This window comes from Carassius carassius, chromosome 43 (assembly GCF_963082965.1).
Source record: "Carassius carassius chromosome 43, fCarCar2.1, whole genome shotgun sequence".
NCBI lineage: Eukaryota > Metazoa > Chordata > Actinopteri > Cypriniformes > Cyprinidae > Carassius > Carassius carassius.
In genome coordinates this window covers 24,526,214-24,540,873 of record NC_081797.1, presented here as the reverse complement: position 1 = coordinate 24,540,873, position 14,660 = coordinate 24,526,214, and the positions used below count along the sequence as shown (strand labels likewise).

Sequence of the window (14,660 nt, the reverse complement as noted above, 5' to 3'; positions counted from 1 at the left end):
CTCCAAGTAGCAAAGAGAGCATGAGATGGCGAAGCGTTCTCGAGCCAGCTTTGCATGGAAACTGGCAAGGGGAGAGGAGAACGAGAGCGGCGAAGAAGCATGTTGCCAACTGTCATTCGTGGCCTCTTGGGACCCGGAGGTGGAGGAAACGGCTCTTTTAGTGAAAGTTTGGGCCGCAGGGCCAGTGGCGGAACAAAAAGAAAACAAGAACAAAGGATTCTCCCCCGGCCCTCCTCCAGGGGAAGGAGTGGTCCTGCTACCATCTCCTGATGAGCTGACGTCTCCAACTTTGGGGTCGCCTGTCTCAGGAACACCGCTTGGCCTGGCGTTTGGCAGGCTTAGGGGCAGAGACGGTTTGCGCTGCCCTTCTGCGGCCATCTCCTCACTGCGGCCGGAGTGAAGGCTGCTGCTGTGGCCGAGCGGGAGTGGAGGAGGCCGCAGGGGGGCGCCCTCGGCGACGAGCAGGCTGAGGCAGCAGTGGGCCACCGGGGCAGGATGTGTCTAATGGCCTCAGACTGCTTCTGGGCAGCAGATAACTGCTGGGCAAAGCTCTCTACCGCGTCGCCGAAGAGGCCATCCTGGGGACCGGGGAGTTGAGGAGCTGAGCCCGATCAGACTCCCTCATGTCTGCCAGGTTCAGCCATAGGTGGCGCTCCTGGACCACCAAAGTGGACATCACCTGACCCAAGGAGCGCACAATGACATTCGTCGCCCGGAGAGAGAGGTCGGTAGCAGTGCGCGCCTCCTGCAAAATCCCTGGGTCAGCACTGCCCTCGTGCAGCTGCCGGAGCAGCTTGGCCTGATAGACCTGAAGTGAGGCCATGGCATGCAAGGCAGAAGCGGCCTGGCCCGCAGCTCTGTAAGCCTTGGCCACAAGCGTGGATAAGAACTTACAGGCTTTGGAGGGCAGCTTGGGACCGACACACCAAGCGGAAGCGCTCTGTGGACACAGTTGCATCGCGACAGAGCGCTCCACCGGGGGAATCCCGGGATACCCCTTGGCCGCCCCGCCATCGAGGGCAGTGAAGGTGGAGGAAGTACCAGAATGGTTTCGGCAGTTAAAGGTGCCTTCCATGAACTGGTTACTTCCTGGTGCACTTCTGGGAAGAAAAGAACCAGAGGGGGGTGATGGTGATCCGCATGAGCAGCCCCCAGGAACCAATCATCCAGCCTCGAGCGTTCGGGACAGGGCGGAGGATTCCACTCAAGCCCGATGCTCTCCGCTGCCCGGGAAAGCACGGCCATCAGCTTGGGATTGGACTCGGACAATGCTGGCACTCCCGAGGGAGGCAACACAGCCGAATCCTCATCTCCCGAGGACTCAAGCCCGCCTTGCAATGCGGCGATCGGCATACGGTCCTCTTCGCGAACCCCAATGAGATGTCAGGAGCCTGAGCCAGCAAACTCATCCGGAAACTCGACCGGCTGCGGCGTATGTGAGGGGGGTGTGGCCCGAGGAGGTTGGCTCGTCGGGGAAGCCCACACAGTAACCCTCAGATCACCCTGGCCACCCAGCCGAAGTAGCCCTCTTACGAGAAGAGCTAGAACGGGGTGTGGCAGAGGGGACTCTATACCTTTTAAGGTAATCAAGTCTCGATCTCAACGCCGAGTTGGTCATGTCCCCGCAATGAGAACATGAGCCATCCACGAATGCAGTCTCAGCGTGCTGGAAGCCCAGACACATGACACAGCGATCGTGGCCGTCACGAGGAGCGATGTATCGACCGCACCCAGAAACACACGGGCGAAATGTCATCTTTGTGCAATTAGCAGCTGCCAATTAATAAACACTGGAACAAGATTAATTATCTCCCTTGACTTCATGCCTCCACGTCCCCCCGATAGCCTCATAGACAGTAAAAGATTGCCGGCGAGCTTCTCACGTTGCTCCTTATATACCCGCTCTGCGGGGCAGATCTCGCGATGCAAATTCCGCAGACCAAGGTACTTTGTGTACCATTGGCTCGTTTTGTACCACCCTAAGGTGATTGGGCTCTCGGGCGAGATCCCATTCGTAACGTTGAACGTGACCGACTGAAAGGGAACTATCGCTATTTGTATTTAGTTTAACAATCACTCTTTTATCTATCTATCTATCTATCTATCTATATATATATATATATATATATATATATATATATATATATATATATATATTGCTATTTAAACCTTTGTGCACAATTAATAAACACTGGAACATCATATAGGCTAATATTGACTGATGACCCAGGAAAGTGATTTCTATGGCTTCATGTGTCTTAACTGTATTAAGTCGTCATCACTTGCTTCTCACATAATAAATACTTAAACTTTAAAAATTGTAATATATATATATATTTATATATATATGTTTTTTTTTCTTTTTTAGGCTGATTTTTGCGGAAGTGTGCCCGCGTGCACAGACTGCATAGTAATCATTCGCCATCATGTCATTTGTGTGGAAGAATTTCGAAATCTGTGCACAGGAGCTGCAGGACACGGGCAGCCCATCAGCACTGGAAGTGTTCATTAGCTTGTCATTAGCGTTTTCATTCGAACCTATCGCTGTTTTCTTTTCTCCTCTCGCTCCAGTTTTTCACAAGTTCATCAAACAACCGCAGTAAGACTTTTCATCAAGCACGGTGAGTAATGGCTTCTCCCGTCATTGTTACTTGATCCTCTTGTCACATGTACAGTTTATCTATCTCTGTCGCTGATGAGGGATTCACATGTGATAAATGCAGGGAAATAGTTAGGCTGACAGAGAAGATTTCAGAATTAGAGAAACGCATCCAAACTTTAATTGAGGACAGTAAGAATGTTAGGGCTCTAGATACGGCTTTGGATGCGTCTGGCTCAGGGATTCCTATACATTGTTCGGTTCCGGAAACAGAGCCCCTGCAGCAGGGCAACTGGGTGACGGTGAGGCAGCGTAGTCGTGGGTCAAAACACCGCTCTTCTGTTCCGATCAAAACATTAAACAGGTTCTCCCCACTCAGTGATGCACCCACTGAGAAACCTGATGAAAGTGCTCTAGTAATTGGTGATTCTATTGTACGGAACGTGAATATAGAGACACCAGCCACCATAGTCAAATGTTTACCGGGAGCCAGAGCGCCTGACATCTTGGCAAAATTAAAAGTGCTGGCTAATGCTAAACGTAAATACAGTAAGATTGTTATTCATACCGGCGCTAATGATGTTCGACTTCGCCAGTCGGAGATCACTAAAAATAACATTAAAGAGGTGTGTGAACTTGCAAGCACGATGTCAGACACTGTAATATGCTCTGGTCCCCTCCCTGCTTACCGTGGTGATGAGATGCATAGCAGATTGTCATCACTCAATGGCTGGATGTCTAAGTGGTGCCCACAGAATAACATTGGTTTCATAGACAATTGGACGAGCTTTTGGGGCAGACCTGACCTGTTTAAAAGAGATGGTCTTCATCCCTCCTGGGGTGGCGCCACTCTTCTCTCTAGAAATATGGCAAATGTCACCTTTTACCTTTATTTATATAGCGCTTTAAACAAAATACATTGCGTCAAAGCAACTGAACAACATTCATTAGGAAAACAGTGTCAATAATGCAAAAATGAGAGTTAAAGGCAGTTCATCATTGGATTTAGTTATGTCATCTCTGTTCAGTTAAATAGTGTCTGTGCATTTATTTGCAATCAAGTCAACGATATCGCTGTAGATGAAGTGTCCCCAACTAAGCAAGCCAGAGGCGACAGCGGCAAGGAACCGAAACTCCATCGGTGACAGAATGGAGAAAAAAACCTTGGGAGAAACCAGGCTCAGTTGGGGGGCCAGTTCTCCTCTGACCAGACGAAACCAGTAGTTCAATTCCAGACTGCAGCAAAGTCAGATTGTGCAGAAGAATCAAATAGTCTTAGTGTTTATACTTGACCAACTGGGGCCCAGGTCAGGAAGCAGACAGACTGACAAAACCGACCGCCTGCTAGCCGCCTCCCGTCACAGAGGTCAGTTAATTCTCAGCACATAGAGACTTTTTCACCTAGATATCACACTATAGAGACTGTGTCTGTTCCCCGAACTAGAAAAAACAAAAAACGTCCAAACCAAGTTAAGATTAACAATTTAATTGAGGTTCAACAAATAAAAACAGAAGCAATATGGATAAACAAATGATAAAGCTTGGCTTATTGAATATCAGATCCCTTTCTACGAAAACACTTTTTGTAAATAATATGATCACTGATCATAATATAGATGTCCTCTGTTTGACAGAAACCTGGCCAAAACCTGATGATTACATTATTTTAAATGAGTCCACCCCCCAAGATTACTGTTATAAACATGTGCTGCGTCTAAAAGGCAAAGGTGGAGGTGTTGCTTCAATTTATAACAACGTTTTCAGAATTTCTCAGTGGGCAGGCTTCAAGTATAACTCGTTTGAAGTAATGGTGCTTCATATAACATTATCTAGAGAAACAAATGTTAATGATAAATCCCCTGTTATGTTTGTACTGGCTACTGTATACAGGCCACCAGGGCACCATACAGACTTTATTAAAGAGTTTGGTGATTTTACATCCGAGTTAGTTCTGGCCGCAGATAAAGTCTTAATAGTTGGTGATTTTAATATCCATGTTGATAATGAAAAAGATGCATTGGGATCAGCATTTATAGACATTCTGAACTCTATTGGTGTTAGACAACATGTTTCAGGACCTACTCATTGTCGAAATCATACTCTAGATTTAATACTGTCACATGGAATTGATGTTGTTGAAATTATTCAGCCAAGTGATGATATCTCAGATCATTATTTAGTTATGTGCAAACTTCATATAGCCAAAACTTTAAATTCTACTTCTTGTTACAAGTATGGAAGAACCATCACTTCTAACACAAAAGACTGCTTTTTAAGTTATCTTCCTGATGTAACCAAATTCCTTAGCATATCCAAAACCTCAGAACAACTTGATGATGTAACAGAAACTATGGACTCTCTCTTTTCTAGCACTTTAAATAAAGTTGCTCCTTTACGCTTAAGGAAGGTTAAGGAAAACAGTATGACACCATGGTATAATGAGCATACTCGCACCCTAAAGAGAGCAGCCCGAAAAATGGAGCGAAGCTGGAGGAAAACAAAACTAGAGGTATTTCGTATTGCTTGACGGGAAAGTAACATATCCTACAGAAAAGCATTAAAAACTGCTAGATCCGATTACTTTTCTTCTCTTTTAGAAGAAAACAAACATAACCCCAGGTATTTATTCAATACAGTGGCTAAATTAATGAAAAATAAAGCCTCAACAAGTGTTGACATTTCCCAAAACCACAGCAGTAATGACTTTATGAACTACTTTACTTCTAAAATTGATACTATTAGAGATAAAATTGCAACCATTCAGCCGTCAGCTACAGTATCACTTCAGACAGTGCACTATAGACCCCCTGAGGAACAGTTCCACTCATTCTCTACTATAGGAGAGGAAGAATTGTATAAACTTGTTAAATCATCTAAACCAACAACATGTATGTTAGACCCTATACCATCTAAGCTCCTAAAAGAGGTGCTTCCAGAAGTCATAGATCCTCTTCTGACTATTATTAATTCCTCATTGTCATTAGGATATGTCCCCAAAACCTTCAAACTGGCTGATATTAAGCCTCTCATCAAAAAACCACAACTTGACCCCAAAGAACTAGTTAATTATAGACCAATCTCGAATCTCCCTTTTCTGTCCAAGATACTAGAAAAGGTGGTATCCTCACAATTATATTCCTTCTTAGAGAAAAATGGTATATGTGAGGATTTCCAGTCAGGATTTAGACCGTATCATAGTACTGAGACTGCTCTCCTTAGAGTTACAAATGATCTGCTCTTATCATCTGATCGTGGGTGTATCTCTCTATTAGTTTTATTGGATCTTAGTGCTGCGTTTGACACAATTGACCACAACATTCTTTTGCATAGACTTGAACACTTTGTTGGCATCAGTGGAAGTGCATTAGCATGGTTTAAATCGTACTTATATGACCGCCATCAGTTCGTAGCAGTGAATGAAGATGTATCCTATCGATCACAAGTGCAGTATGGAGTACCTAAAGGCTCAGTACTAGGGCCGCTACTCTTCACGCTTTATATGTTACCCTTGGGTGATATCATCAGGAAACATGGTGTTAGCTTTCACTGTTATGCTGATGATACTCAGCTCTATATTTCTTCGCAGCCCGGTGAAACACACCAATTTGAAAAACTAATGGATTGCATAGTCGATATAAAAAACTGGATGACGAGTAATTTCTTACTGCTAAATTCTGGTGTTAATTATAGGACCTAAAAAGTCTGTTTGTAATAACCTAGAACACTGTCTAAGACTTAATGGTTGCTCTGTTAATTCTTCGTCATCAGTTAGGAACCTAGGTGTGCTATTTGATCGCAATCTTTCCTTAGAAAGCCACGTTTCTAGCATTTGTAAAACTGCATTTTTCCATCTCAAAAATATATCTAAATTACGGCCTATGCTCTCAATGTCAAATACAGAAATGTTAATCCATGCATTTATGACCTCAAGGTTAGATTATTGTAATTCTTTATTGGGTGGTTGTTCTGCACGCTTAGTAAACAAACTACAGCTAGTCCAAAATGCAGCAGCAAGAGTTCTTACTAGAACCAGGAAGTATGACCATATTAGCCCGGTCCTGTCAACACTGCACTGGCTCCTTATCAAGCATCGTATAGATTTTAAAATATTGCTTATTACTTATAAAGCCCTGAATGGTTTTGCACCTCAGTATTTGAATGAGCTCCTTTTACATTATAATCCTCTACGTCCGCTACGTTCTCAAAACTCAGGCAATTTGATAATTCCTAGAATATCAAAATCAACTGCGGGCGGCAGATCCTTTTCCTATTTGGCGCCTAAACTCTGGAATAACCTACCTAACATTGTTCGGGAGGCAGACACACTATTTTTTTTGTTTAAAGCGCTATATAAATAAAGGTGACTCTTGCAGTTTAAATCTAGATTAAAGACCCATCTCTTTAACCTGCACATAAATTACTAAGATGCTTTTAATATCCAAATCCGTTAAAGGATTTTTAGGCTGCATTAATTAGGTAAACCGGAACCGGAAACACTTCCCATAACACCCTATGTACTTGCTACATCATTAGAAGAATGGCATCTACGCTAATATTTGTCTGTTTCTCTCTTGTTCCGAGGTCACTGTGGCCACCAGATCCAGTCTGTGTCCAGATCAGAGGGTCACTGCAGTCACCCGGATCCAGTACGTATCCAGACAAGATGCTGGATCAGCACCTAGAAAGGACCTCTATTGCCCTGAAAGACAGCGGAGACCAGGACAACTAGAGCCCCAGGTACAGATCCCCTGTAAAGACCTTGTCTCAGAGGAGCACCAGGACAAGACCACAGGAAACAGATGATTCTTCTGCACAATCTGACTTTGCTGCAGCCTGGAATTGAACTACTGGTTTCGTCTGGTCAGAGGAGAACTGGCCCCCCATCTGAGCCTGGTTTCTCCCAAGGTTTTTTTCTCCATTCTGTCACCGATGGAGTTTCAGTTCCTTGCCGGTGTCGCCTCTGGCTTGCTTAGTTGGGGACACTTCATCTACAGCGATATCGTTGACTTGATTGCAAATAAATGCACAGACACTATTTAACTGAACAGAGATGACATAACTGAATCCAATGATGAACTGCCTTTAACAATCATTTTTGCATTATTGACACTGTTTTCCTAATGAATGTTGTTCAGTTGCTTTGACGCAATGTATTTTGTTTAAAGCGCTATATAAATAAACTTTGACTTTGACGTAGATGTCACATGAGCAACCTGTAAATCTTCTAATCGTTGTGCCAAGGGAAATCTGAATCACCCATCGAATCTTCCAGGGAAGGCGAGCATGAACAGGAGCAAATTTTGGTAAGTATTCTGACTAATTATCTCCCTTGACTTCATGCCTCCACGTCCCCCCGATAGCCTTATAGACAGTAAAAGATTGCGGGCGAGCTTCTCCTCCTGTCCATACGGTAATTTCTCTACTGTGCGACAGTGAGTCGCTGGTTATGACGCAATCGTTAGCCTATTTTTTTTTACAAAAACTGCTTCTACGGGACCATAACGTAAGATACAAGGTAATGGAGCCTTTTATACATTTTCGTGTTTCTTTAGAAATAATTAATGGACAAATGGAATCTTTAAATGCCTCAGATGTAAAATTATTCACTGTCAAAGTGATGGCAAAATGAATGGGAGTCAATGGAATGCTAACAGCAGGTGGGGGTCCGCTAGCCAATGGCGGCGCCCAGGGGTGCTTCAAAAAAATAGAAAACCCTGCCCCCCGTCTGGCACAGATAGCAGGAAGCGAACTGCCGACTGCACAAAATAAGAGTCCCTTTCCAGCGCTCACTGAAGCTGCGCGAGCGCAGACAGTTTAAGGATGGTCAGCTCAACTTCTCACGTGTTGGATGAGAAACTAAATGTACTAAACAGTGACAAAACTGAATTAAAAAAAAAAAAAAGTAGAACTTGCATACATGTTTGAAAAGCCAGAAGTAAACGTCAGTTCTGTATAGGATGATTATTTTATTTTACCTTAAAATTATATCGGCTGAATTTGATTTTAAAATCACCTGCTGTAGCACACTGAAAAAGTGTTTCATTCATCCAATTAAAATAATTTAGGGTAATGATTCACATCTAAAAATATTTTAACTTGAGACAATAGTTATTTATTTTTCATTGGCTCAAGTAAAAAAAAAATCATCACCCTAATTTTTTTTTTTAACTTTTTAATTGGATGAATGAAACACTTTGCATCTTTGTTTTATTTGCACCAACTTTATTTGATTTTAACATTTTGGAATAATATTTATATAGCATACTTTTATTTAGTCTCACTGGTAAAGACCTTGTTTTAAAATTAAAACCAAATTTAAAAACTAAAATACTGAATGCTGAATGTGTGTTGATTGTGGTGTTTGGACTGTAGAACTATGCAGTTATTGCCTTTAATTTCACATGGTTACAGTTAATCTTTTAATTTAAGGCCAGTTCTATGTAGTTTCAACCCAATTCAAAAACAAAAGCTAAATGCTGATGTTTTTACCATCTATGTTTGTATTGAATGTAGGCTACTTACTGTGCAGTTACTGCCGTTAATTTCAGATGGTTACGGTTATTGTTTTCAATAGCCAAAAGCCAGTTTGGCCTATTAAATACCAAATAAACATCTTGTTTATGCACACTTTCCTTCTTTCTTGTTTGTTGCTTAAAGATTAAAAAAAAATCGGAAATGGGTATTGGAATCGGCCAGTTTGCGTGTAAAAAAATCGGGATCGATAAAATAAAAGTTAAACATTTATAGTTAAATATTTCATATTCGTTTAATAATTTATATGACAAAAAGCAGCATAATAAATGACTCTGCTTGGCTTTGGCAACCTGATCACCCCATTTGGATTATTTTGTGTGGTTTGACTGGCAGATTCTACCTTACGTAATATGTTGGAGAGAGAGTGAGAGAGAGAGAGAGAGAGAGAGAGAGAGAGAGAGACAGAGACAGAGACAGAGACAGAGAGGCAGGACTGAGTGAATGTTTCTCTTCTCACTCTCTCCGTGCTCTCATCTGTTGTGGTTATCATGGACAAGCAGTCTTCATATCAGCAGGTAAAAAAATCTCTTCCTCTGTGTTGATTAAGCTTGTATTTTAGCTCCTGCTGAATGCTTTGCTCTTTGCATAATGGCTTTATTCAGTCTGCATTCTGTGTTTTGTTGATCAGTAGCTCCGCTAGATGTTTACAATGTCAAATACGTTTCATTAGCAGTTATACAAATCTATTAAAAGAAGTTCACATGCATTTTAACTAGTCTACTTGCCACATTAAGAGTACATTAAGAGTTGCCTACATTTAGTAGAAGATGTCTACCACAAACATAAAGTAAACAGGTTTGCTTAAACAAACACATATTTTTACTGAAAAAAAAAACAAGGTGAAAATATATATTCTTGTTGTCTTGCTAGTATCTCTGTATATGACTGTTGAAAATTTTCCAACCAAATGAATTTGCTGGCTCTGGAGCTCAGATGGACAGGAAGTTTGAAGGAGTGGGGTTTCATTTTGATGGTGCGATGAAAGTTAAACAAAAATTAAAATGTGCTCATATTGGATGATAGCAAGGTTTGGACAGCAATATTTATAACAGACCTGATCCATTAAGTAAAGTAGTAAAAAAAAGATCATTCAATTATAGGAGCGCTGCATGATTAAGTAGAAAATGTATTAAAGTGTATTAAATTGAAACCATTAAACTGATAATGGAGCACATTTTCCTTGGTTGATTTGCAACAGAGCAGAATCGTTGGTGAACACAAAGAGGGTATCACAAATAAACCCTTTACTTTCATTAGGGGTGTTTGAAAGAGTTGCTGCATATATTCACTTTTCTATTAATTAATGTGGCTTCTTTGATCCTCCTCCACATTCACAGCCTCATTTCACCCCTTCAATCCATTTTCAAAGCGTTCTCTCTTTCGCCCACACAGCACATTGTTGTACCTGCCAATTCGCAGCACCCACACACACTCTCGCCCACTAACACACAGCCACACTAATGCAGTGGTGCCCCAAACCCCCCCCCCCCCCCCCACATTAACACCAAACCACAATAACACATAGTAGCAAAGATGCCTTGAGTGTTGATGAGCTTTTCCTGAACTTTGGCACAAGCATGCATATATTTAAGTGGTGTCAAACGAGTTCTGTTGTACTGATTTTCAGTGGCCTAGTCCAACTAAAGCTGTTATAGCTGGGCTGATATTCTGTATAACAGCACAGTTCCAAGTGTGAGATGTTGTTCAGTTGCTCCAGTTGCTCTAGATATGTTGTCACTATTCTTTCAGTTCATAGACAGTTGCTTCTGTCTTTTCATGACTGACTTTTATTATTTTTAAAGGACTCTTAGTTCAAACAAATACTCACTGGTCTGTTGCAATAATTGCAAAAGAAATGTATGGAATCTTATGTGCTTACACACTAAGAATAAATAAATAAATAAATAAATAAATAAATAAATAAATAAATAAATAAATAGCTGACAACAAATTTCACAACATCTAATAATGCCAACATGCCATATAAAAGTTTGGGATCACCGAGATATGCAAGGTTTTTTTTTTAAGAAGTTTCTAATGATCACCAAGGCTGCATTTATTTGATCAAAAACACAGAAAAGTTTTATATTTTAATATAATTTATTTCTGTGATCAAACCTAAATTTTCAGCATCATTTAGTGTCACACGATCCTTCAGAAATCATTTTAATTTGCTGATTTATTATGTTGGAACATCTAATACTTTTTCAGGATTCTTTGAATAAAAAGTTAAAAAGTACAGCATTTATTCAAAATATGAATCTTTTGTAACAATAAACATAAACATTTTTCTTTCTTTCTTTCTTTCTGCAAAAATAATTATATTTTTATTCAGCATGGGTTTGTTAATTTTATAAAAAGTGATAGTAAAGACTAATGTTGTTAGAAAACATGTATTTAATAAACAGAAGGTTCTTTAAAACTTGTATTTAATCAAAGAATCCTGAAAAAGGTATCAGACTTTCCTTTTCCATTAAGCATAATTGTTTCCAACATTAATAATATATCAGCATATTAAAATGATTTCTGAAGAATCATGTGACACTGAAGACTGGAGTAATGACTGATGAAAAAATGTCCTCTAACACTAGCTTGCTCTATTCTTTTTCTATTCTATCTGTTGTCTTTTTTTATTATATAGTAATAATTTAAACTTGCTACGTAAGCTAACTAAGACTTGTTATAGCACTTGCATATCATTTCTCTTTTGTTGATTTTAATTGCTTTGATTTTTTTAAAGTCGGCTAAATGACTGAATTTAAATAATGAAATTAGAATTGCGGTAGACCCAGTCCTGAACTGGGGAGCAGTTGCCTTTGTGCTGTAGCTGGGCCTTGAAGCAGTGGTGGACACAGCCCATAGAATAACTACAAGGCTAAGGAAGAGCACCAAGAGCCGTGGAGCAGGAGGCATGAACCAGAACATGAGGAAGTGACAGGGCATGGAGCATGGACAGATTTCACAAGCCTGGGGAAATGGACATACAGTAGAAACATATTCTGGTGACAGGCACATGGACACAGGCTGAGGAACAGCTGACTTAAGGGACTCAGCAAGCTCATGGAGCACAGGGGCCTCTGCGACAGAAATAAAGTAAAACTTTTCCCCTGCGACTGTTATCCAAGATGACAAACACTGGTGCTCTTCAGAAAGCACTGCAGAGATGCTGAGACCTTCTCTATACCACAACATTTTCCGAAAACATCACCTCAATGAAGGTCCTTCCCTAACCATTTGTCCTGTTGTCGGAAGTAGTGTGTGTGAATATGGGACATCAATCTACTATTGGCACTTTTTACATAACAGTCGCATTCAGTGTAGAGCGGATGTAATTTTCCACATCCCCGAACAGCATAACTTCTGCAGGCTATGGAAGTGATATGGCAAAGTTTGTGAGGAGGTGTTGTTGTGGAGGCGGTGAGATGCAAATGTGATGTCACGCTGTGGAGAAAGAAGACAATTAGTTGATTCGGCTGCTTGCTTTCTTTTTCTGCAGTAAGATATTTGTGAATTCTAAATCTCAAGTTTGTCAAATGTCAAAAAATCAAGAAAATTTGGATTCCTCATGTCACGACTTCTTTAAAGGATCCTTTAAGAAACATTAATTTGAAAATTCATTAAGACTTCCATCCTTAGACGTCATGCTGCGTTATACAGTATGTCAGTAAAGAGCTGCAGCAGGTGGTTACGACTGGTTTGTATAATGCAACATAAGGTAGACAAAGCATTCATTTCCACAAAAAAATGTATTGTCATGAATTACAGAATTTAAATTGAAAGAAATAAAATAATAATAAGACAAACTTAGAAGTGTAATAGGATACTACACACAGGATACTGTGGATCTTTGTGTAACACAGACCCGAACTGAATTTACACGATTTGAGCTGTTATTCAGTGGAAAACCAATAGAGCTGCTGCTACTGTATATCTAACGCATTCTCATCCCAAGGCGTCATATACTGACCCTTTTGACATTTCGTCAACATCCTACGCATATGCCACCCTCTAGCGTCAATATGAGACACAGACTATGGGTTAAGGTTAGGGTTAGGGTTAGGGTTAGACCGCTAGGAGGCGCCTTCTGGCCCATTTTTATCTGTGTCAAATATTGACGCTAGAGGGTGCCATGTGCGTAGGATGTTGACGAAATGTCAAAAGGGTCAGTATATGACTCCTTGGGATGAGAACGGTCTGGTATATCACATGAAGCTCATGAGGAGGTGGCTGTAACTAAACCCACCGCTGCCAACACTTGCAGCAAAGACACTGGTAGAGCCGTTACGAGTAAACCTGCTTATGTTGACTAAGGAAGAGCTTTTTTCAGATGTACTTCCCAGAAGAACTAATATCATACAGCATGATACATATCACACTTACAGCAACTCTACAATGTGCCAGAGCATAAAAAGACAGGAGAATCCCTGAGTCCCTGATCCAAAAACATTGTGATCATTCTTAAGCTGGACCGCTATAATTGGTCCCTAAACAAAAGTGTTACCATAGTCACTTACCTATAGGTAATGTTAAGTCAGTTTCTTCTGTTTATTTGATACCTAACTTCTCCTCAACAGCTTGTTTTCTAACAGACGTAACAAAGAAGTGACTCAGGACTACAGAGTGGTGTTTACTGTGCTTCTGAACACACCTGCATGCCTCATACTTTCAACAGACCCTTCACCCTTCAGACAGACGCATCACAAACTGGACTTGGAGCTGTTCTTTCTCAGACAATACGAGGTAAGGAAATACTTCCTGTGATTTTCATGAGCCATAAACTGTCTCCTGCAGTAATACTGTAACAATTGAGGGTAAGCATTGACGTCAGTTTCCCGCCGGGACATGCCCCCTCAACTGAGCGGCTAAAGAGCAGGGAGAACAGGGAAACTGCACAAACACGACTAAAACAACGATAATCAGTTTAAACTAAAGGTTGGTGGACTCGATGTTCCTTTATATGTGTCAGATTTTGACGCCGGGAATTACATAAAGCAAATTTGCCTGTAAACGCTTTATTTAAATACAAGAGAGGTTGGTCTAAATCCGGGTGATCACTTACATCAATGTTATATATATCGTCATATTGTCCAGCCCAAAAACGTACATAGCTTTTGTCTGTGTTTATTTAAAAACATCTAGTTACGCAGAATTAAGTTGGTAAATATTTAATTGATGAGTTATATACAATATATAACAATACATGTCAAGTCAAATCAAGTCACCCTTATTTATGCAGTGCTTTGAACATAAAAGATTGCGTCAAAGCAACTGAACAACATTAATTAGGAAAACAGTGTGTTGATAATGCAAAATGACAGTTAAAGGGATAGTTCACCCAAAAATCATAATTATGTTATTAATAACTCACCCTCATGTTGTTCCGAACCCGTAAGACCTCCATTTATCTTTGGAACACAGTTTAAGGTATTTTAGATTTAGTCCGAGAGCTCTCAGTCCCTCCATTGAAGCTGTGTGAACGGTATACTGTCCATGTCCAGAAAGGTAAGAAAAACATCATCAAAGTAGT

The 14,660-nt window shown here is 40.8% G+C and overlaps 1 protein-coding gene across 1 annotated transcript in view; it reads left to right on the top strand.

The window, feature by feature from the left end:
• The first annotated feature begins 9,545 nt into the window (after positions 1-9,545).
• The window catches only part of LOC132124647 (coiled-coil domain-containing protein 136-like), a 53,119-nt gene continuing 48,004 nt past the window's right edge, over positions 9,546-14,660 (top strand). The window contains exons 1-2 of the mRNA XM_059535764.1: positions 9,546-9,648; positions 13,708-13,873. The gene's annotated coding sequence lies outside the window, so the exon portion shown is untranslated. The remainder of the gene's footprint in view (positions 9,649-13,707; positions 13,874-14,660) is intronic.